Raw genomic sequence first — 8,201 nt, forward strand, 5'->3', positions numbered from 1 at the left:
TAACCTCAAAATGCCAGAGTAAACTTCCAAGCCTTATCTCTGAACAAGGAACAAAATCCATAAAATTTTTGCAGACAAATTTCAAAGATCAAAATTTTGTTACTTGATCGTAGCCATTCCTTCAGTGAGAAAATTTCCATTTCCATGAATATCATTTATTATTGACTTGTTCCTCAAATGATGAACAAAAATATCCAAACAATAATAGCTAAGCAGCTAGACTAGCAGTTTGTTGATTCAGAATAAACTTTATTGCTTTTGAGGTATCTTTTACTTTCCATCACACAAATCCCCTCTGAAACTGGGCCACAGTGTGAGACAATGCAGTTTGTTCTGCCATGCCTGATCCCCACTAGTCACTAGGACTGTAGAGATACTTGAGGAATGAAAAGGTTATTGATATCACACAGAATTCAAACATTGGCTGGGTGATGTGCTGCTTAGGTAGATACACTTTTTTGGAATTATCTGGTTACGCTAGAAGTACAAATATAATGTGGAGGAAGCTGACTGTACAAACTCTCCTTTGCCTTCACACGAGGTGAACTAAAGAGGGAAAGTGCCTTTAGTGACAGCTGCTCCTACTGAAGCCCTAGGTTGTCCTGGACAAAAGTACTGCAATAAATTGTTACAGAATTGGTATTAATTCCTTGCAAAACACTTTTATATTTGTTGTTCCTCTATGTTTATTCATTTATTTTTTTAAAATTTCTAAATCTCTGTAAAAAATGTCTTTAAACTGTTTCTCACCAGTCATCTGTGGGCAAATTGCATGTGCAGAGCAGGAGTGCTGATGTCAGAATAAAGGATTTATAAAGATACATTTAAGCATATAAAACCTTTTTACTGTCACTTTTAAACCCTCAAAATAATAATTGCACAGGAACGGCTGTCTAGAGAATCAGAAACAGATTCACCTCTCAAAACTCCCAGGTTTTCATGAAACTGACAGAAGCTTTTTGCAAGATAAATCATCTAGTTCTTTCAATTATTGCACTGACAAAATTTTCTATTCTGAATTAATTGAGGTGGCATACCAGTAATTTTAGAAATTGAAGCACTTTTTAATGTGAGGAAAAAATTAGCTGATGCTTTGAAACAGGATCAAGTATCTAGAGATGGCTTTGGACCTTAGGGCATTCCAGAAATCCTCTGCTAAGACAGCATACAGCTGCCTGTATGAAAATAGCGAAAATGCATGTGAAAAATTAGTAGGGAAATGGAAAAGTTCATGGTCAGGCTGGCATGGAACTGAACATTATGACATCACCAACATAGGAGAGGCACAGGAGATATTAAAATAATTTGCAGGTTTTAAATGGATTCTATTCCCTTCTGCCTCATCTATATCTCACAGCTTCCTAAAGTTTTTCTAGTAGTTCAATCTACAACATTTCTGTTATCCCCCTAATTTAATTCTCATGTAAGAGACTCAAGGATGTGATCTTTAAGGAAAAGATTTCAATGAATAATTAAAAAACTCCAACTCCTTGGAAAACTACCTTTTCTTTCAGGGTCATGTCAGGAGGAACTCCCCACCTGCCCCTGAACTGGGAGTTAGTCCTAAAAAGTAAATCAAGCTGTAAAGCACATCCTGAAATAGAAAATCATTTCAGCCTCTTCCCCTTCAAATAAATTAAAAAGGATTTTGTCTGTAGCTGAAAATGTCATTATCATCAAAGTCTTACTCTGACACAGCAGAACAAGATCAATTTCTCAGAGACACTGCAGTAGGTTGGCTGCCGTATGTGATTCTCCTTTCCCCCAAAGCTGCAAGCAACCCTTGACAAATTCACTTTGCTTGCTTGTGAGGGAGGGGGAATGATATTGCAGAGCAATATTTAAATATATTGCTAAAATAGACCCTCAAATGAAAAAGGAGCCCTTACCTAGTAATCACTGAGACTGGGGAAAAGAAACTATTTCCCAAAGACAAAAGGAACAGAAAAAAAGCAGAAGGCAGTAAGAAAGGAGAAAGAAGAGCAACTCCATTTCTTCACAAATATGAGTGTATATCTGAGCATATGTACACAAATTCAGATTTCTATTTGGAGAGTTGGAGGGTGAAATGAAAGAAAAAAAAACACTACTTTTTTAAATATGTCAATATTTTCAAATATTTAATCAGTTTTAAAATATTTGTCTCATATTCTGGACACTGACTTTTTTGAAAGAGGATTTGAAGGATTTCCAAAGGGAATTATTTTCACCAAATCACTGTGCTTTATTGCATTCCATAAAAAGTTTCCATGTGAAAGATTTTTTTTATTACATTGAAAATATGTTTCACATTTTAGTCTGCATTGTTTGTACATTCAAACTTCGATTTTGGAAAGAACTAAGTACTTTAGGTACCAAGTCCTTCTTAAAAACTGACTTTTATTATAAAATTCTCAGTACGTTCAGAGAAAAGATGGCCATTTTTCCTAAAGTCATGTCTGGTAAATGAAAATATAAGGTGGGAAATTTATTTAGAAATTATTATATCTCAAAAGCAGAGGCTGGGAATATTTCTGGAAGCAACTCAGAGGTAGAAAAGTGGTTCTCTAGAACCTGTGTAATTCCATGGTGACAAAGGGCATGTCTCTGGTTTCCTGAAAGACCTGAATACATCAGTCTCAGCAGCCCTTCCTGTTTAGCTTTCTCTTACACTAACAGCACAATGAGCCATAATGAGTCATGCAGTACAATGTTTAACATCCTTGGTCTAATGATCTGCGAATATAAATCTCTTTTTTTGGCAGACCCTATGTCAATTAAGAGCCAATTAAGTCAACTGGTAGACTATGGGATGCTGTAATTATGTGTTCATTGTTGAAGGTTGGCAAATTGCCCAAAATTTATTCTTGTTCTTCAGATTTTACATAGACACATTTGTAGAAAGCTCTGTTGATATTAAATATATCAAATATAAGATGATAAGCTTGGAATATATAGTATGTACTTATTTTTAAAGAGAACTTTTATTTTTCCCTGTCAAAGTTGTCTAAGGTAAATAAAATACATGGTGTGGCTTTGTAGCATGACCCTTTTTCTTTTTCTTTGTAGACATAAGCAGTATTGATAGTTCACTAGCTAGTGTTGCATGATGTAATCTATTCTATGACATAATTTTTCCAGTATGGAACTCCTTAGGAAAACAAGTATTACTGAAGTGGTTCATTGGTTTATTAGCATCAGCAACCTGATCAGGATAAATATCAGCAATTGATCAACAAAACCAAATATTAATAAAAACTGAAAAATTCCTGTGCACGATTTTATGAATAGTTCAAAACTGTGACTGTTTTTTCCCACCAACACACACACACCCACCCACACCCACACCCCCCTTTTCTATTCATATGCCCTTTCTCAAAGTCCTTGTAGGTTACCAAGAGCCTCCTTCCCTGGGAATGCAAGGTATACACATGGGTTCTGGTGAAGACATGGGTGTTTGAGCTTTGCCTGTCCCTGTACTGCTCCCCTCGACCTGCAAGTGCACATGCTGGACATCAAGTGTCCCGTGAGGCAAGACACACATCTGAGGTGCTGGTCCCCATGTGCTGCACCCTGAAGTGCCACCCAACTTGATGGAGTGCAGTAGTTCAAGGCAGCTTTTCGGGAGGCTGCTGTGTCCGGACAAGCTGTAGTTGTGATGTCTTTAGTGTCAAACAAGGTCTAACTGCTGCTGCTTCCACTACAAAGTCTCTTCCTTGCCTTCTGTTGAGTATTTTCATGTTCTCATTAGACTTCTCTTCCAGCTGTTTCCTTCTTTGCTTCAAAAGTCTCTTTGTCTCTCATTGGTTACTGTTTATTCCCAGTGAGAGCTGGATTCCTCTTTAACATGATCAGTTTTGGGTAAACATTCTTTCATGTGTTCAATTCACATACACTTAGTTTATACTCACTTAAGTAGTGCTTAAGGCTGTTTGCTAAGGGTGGGATGTGAAAACTTAAGACTTAATAAAATTAAGGGTGATTTTGACCCTTATGAGTGAAACATACTGGAGATTTTATCATGATTAACTTGACATTTTTGTTTCATTGTCTAGTCTCTCTTCTACAAATGTAGATTTTGTAGAAGTGCTAATAGATTTAAAAAATAGGCAAACAATGTTTGGACAAAAAGTGGTGAGTCATTCATATGCTTCAGAATAATTAAAGACAATTTTGTTACTCAGAAGAAAAGTGTTGATCCTAAGAATAGAAATTCTTAGAAATAGATTAGTCATGTTTTCAGAAAAGTAATTTCATCATTTGGCAAGATACATGATTTACCCCACTTGCAAATTCTTATGCATTGGATGTCATTTCTTATATTCAATCTGTTTTAAATTATTAAGATAATATTACACTCTTGGTAGTGACAGCTACACTTTATTATCTCTTGGGCTTTCAACTGTTTGATATTATAATGTGTAATTAAGGCTGAAGAATGCGTATTTGTTTAATGACATTTATAGCTGCTAAATCTAACTTCCATATAATTTTCTCACTAATAAAACCTACTTAGCAAAGAATTTTAAAAAGAATTTCACTAATTCTTTAATGAGATTGCATGTGAATGAAGATTGTATTTTTTATTTATTAAAAACCAGAGTGATTATTAACAATCATGGATTTTTTGTCTTATTTTTCCTGTCTGAAACTGCATTAGTGTCCAGTCTTTTATTCTCAGCAGGACTTACTAACCCAAACACAGAACTGTGTTAACATAGCTTCAAGTTTACAGCTGCATCCTTCCTGGACAGAGTAACTGAGGGAGAATTTATTTGCATCAGACTGAAAAACAATGAAAGAATAAGAAATCAGTGTTTGATCAGCAGTGACCCTGAACATGTTACTATTCCTGAAACTGGAAGACTACCATTTTTCATTACTTTACAGTATTTCTATGTTTGTATCAAGTCTTTTTTTATGTTGTTTCACGCTTGATTACAAGAATAAAGTGATTATGCAATATCATGTTGAGAGAGTTGACATTTTAAAATATTTTTTTCTGAAAAAGTAAATGTAGAGCAAGAATGTTATTTGTAGCTCATAAAACTAGACTTTGTGACCTTCCAGTCTTGAAAGTGCATTCAATGTTGATAAATGCACAAGCTACAGGTTGATTAATTTTCAACAGATGCATGGGAGTTATTTTTCTTGAAACTACATTGAAAAGAAGCAGCATACTGGGTGTATCAAGGCTCCAGTGGTACATGCTAGAAATGTCAGAGCTGATAAAAAGCTGTAATTCAAAAATGACTGGAATAAACAGCCTATTATTTTCCAAGAGGGTTATAACTACGGAGTGTACTTCTATGGACACTGCAGTTATTTCAATAAATATTTATATATCAAAAATATTTATACCTCCTGTTAAGTTTTTCATTAATAAACCATTGCAAATCAGTTTCATATTTCTGTATTAGGAGGTTTGTATCATATATACACATATATATATTTACCTATACACACACATATGCAAATATGTGTTCTTATTTTAAAAATTTAGAAATGCTTTGGAAAGATGAACAGTATCATTTTGAAAAGGTGAAGAGTATATATTTACAGTAAATCTCTCTGTGTTCCAGTCCAGTTCTTGATTTCACAATTCTACTGTGATACAGAGACATGATGCAGTCTCCAAGTTACTATATTGACTTACTCTTAAAACAGTGACATTCTTTTTAGGTCTAGACAGCTCACAAATCTATGTATTGAAAACACATAAGGGATGATGCAGAATAAAGTTACAGTTTTAGTAAGTAGATGGGATAGATTGTGATTTTCATATCTAAGCCACAAGACATTTTGACTGCTGAATGCAATGTATTACCTGAAAATTATTAAAAAAATAATAAATTATTAATGGTTCTATGCCACCTAATAAATTACTATTTTGAGATTTTTATACAAAGACTACTGTTTTGTAAAAAAGTTGATTTTTAAACCCACCATTTCTGCTGAGAAGAGAAACTGGTTATAGTTATTCTGTACTATCAGTGAGTGTTTTATACAATTAATTGAGCTACTGATTAATTTGTTTAAATATTTGAAGTCAAATTTGAGACAAACATTTTTCTTTCTGTTGCATGGTCTAAAAATGAATCCCAAGAGAAAATATGAAATCTATAAATAGTTATATGAATGCTGTCTATCATTTAAATGCAGTAATTTCTGTTCTAGAAGTGGTACAGGTTTGTCATTACAGGTTCTGGGGAACTGTATTGCTAGATACTTTCTCAGGCTTTATTTCTCACCAATCCTTATGCAGATGGACCAAGTCCCAGATGTCCACTAATCAGGGCTTAGCTATTCACCTTGTGTGTACACAGTAATAATAATGTAGTGGATATTAAGTTGAGGTGTCAGATGACTAGGTTTCCCTCCTGCTTAGAATTAGTCCTTCTAACTTTCAAGTATTTAAATTTGTTCAAACATGTAACTTATAAAAGCTCTTACACTTCTTGAAAATATTTTCTATTTTCTCATTAACTTTTCAGTAATAATGACAAAAAAGCAGTCATAAAATTTAATAATCTACATGGAAATGCATATTTGTATATTATAGTTTGCTGTATTTTTCTCCTACTTATATTCAATATTTCTTCATACAGGAAATATCTCCCAGCACCTTTGCTATGGAGCTATGGAAATTTTATTTCAAAATGCAAACTTTGTTATGCATCTCTTTTGTAAACAGGAGGGTTTTTTGCTTATTAATAATTATTCTGCTTATTAATAGTTACTATTGATTTATTTAATTGTAATGTAGAAAATCATTTCACAAATAATGTGATTTAAAGTGATTTAAATTGGTTTTGTAACATTATCAAATTTTAAAAATATTGTAAATAAATATTGTTTCTAAATTTTTTTGTTTCTGTTAAAAAGTTCTAAAAATAACATGAAGGGAGAAAATGAGATCAGGTCTCTTTACAACAGAGTTGGAAAGCGACCTTGCAACACTTTCTGTGGAGTGAATATACTGCAAGGAGTTCCTGTAGTAAAGCTCTCTTCCTGGCTCCTCCCATGCAGATTTTCCTTTCAGAATTCTTTCACTTTTTTATAAAATTCATATAGAATTATAAGTTGAAAAATGGATTTTTTAAATTAATTAGCATATTTCTTTCTCGTTATAAATTATTAGTCAACATCTGTGAAAGTGTTTTTCATCTTTCTTGTGTTTACTTTCTATGTGCCATGTATATACATTTGCAAATAGATATCTATATTTAATCAGAGATGCTGTTTTTCTGTTTTTGTTTTGGTTTGGTATTTTTAGTAGAATAATTCTACTTTGAACCATGTGAACCTATGATCAGATCAGACATCAAGTAAAATCTGTCTAAATGCAGACACTGTATAGCTTATTTGCATACTATAGAAGAATACTATTTGCATGCCATAGAGCTGACCTAAATCAAATTTATTTTTGTTTAACTGTATCATTACTGGTTATATGGCACTTGCCTCTGCTGCTCTGGGATATTGACATTTATTGGTGGACTGACAGTAAATAGTAACTCCCCAAGTTGCTTTTTGAAGTTGATGATATAAGAAATAAACTTACCAAGTTAAGACTCTCTTGGTGGGGACTGAACTCAGCTGATGGATACAGTAGTATCCAATAACAACCTTAAGGAATGTAATAAAGTGCTTTGAGTATTAACAGTAAAAAACATGAATAATAATTAGCAGTTAGCATTTGCAGTAGATGTTGCATCCATGTGACACTTCAGAGACTTTAAAAGTCAATCTGTATTTCACACTAGATGAATTATATTTTTATTTCAAGCAATGACATTATTATGCCTGCAGCCAGTCATCAATCATCCTCTGACCTAAAAGTCATGGATCACTGCTATTAGGATTTTATTAAATTGGTAAAGAGAAACTTTGAACTTTGAAGGAGATGACATTTTACATGGAGAAAGATAACACAAAAAAAAACCCCACTGTTGTCATCAACAATAAAGAAACAGTGAATGTATATCTGAAACCAAAATCAGGCAAAACTGATGTAAATAATACAGACTACTGGCATACAGACTATTTTTTCTAATTTATTTTAAGTTTCATTTAATTTTCCCTAGTTAACAAAAAGCTTTTGAGAATTTGACATAGGATATTTAAGCCATCTATTAAATTTTATCTTTTTCTACAAATAAACTAGCAGTATCTTTTCAGACAATTAAAATCAATAGCAACTCAATTAACTTTGTTATTTC

Source organism: Parus major, chromosome 1 (genome assembly GCF_001522545.3).
Source record: "Parus major isolate Abel chromosome 1, Parus_major1.1, whole genome shotgun sequence".
Classification (NCBI taxonomy): Eukaryota; Metazoa; Chordata; class Aves; order Passeriformes; family Paridae; genus Parus; species Parus major.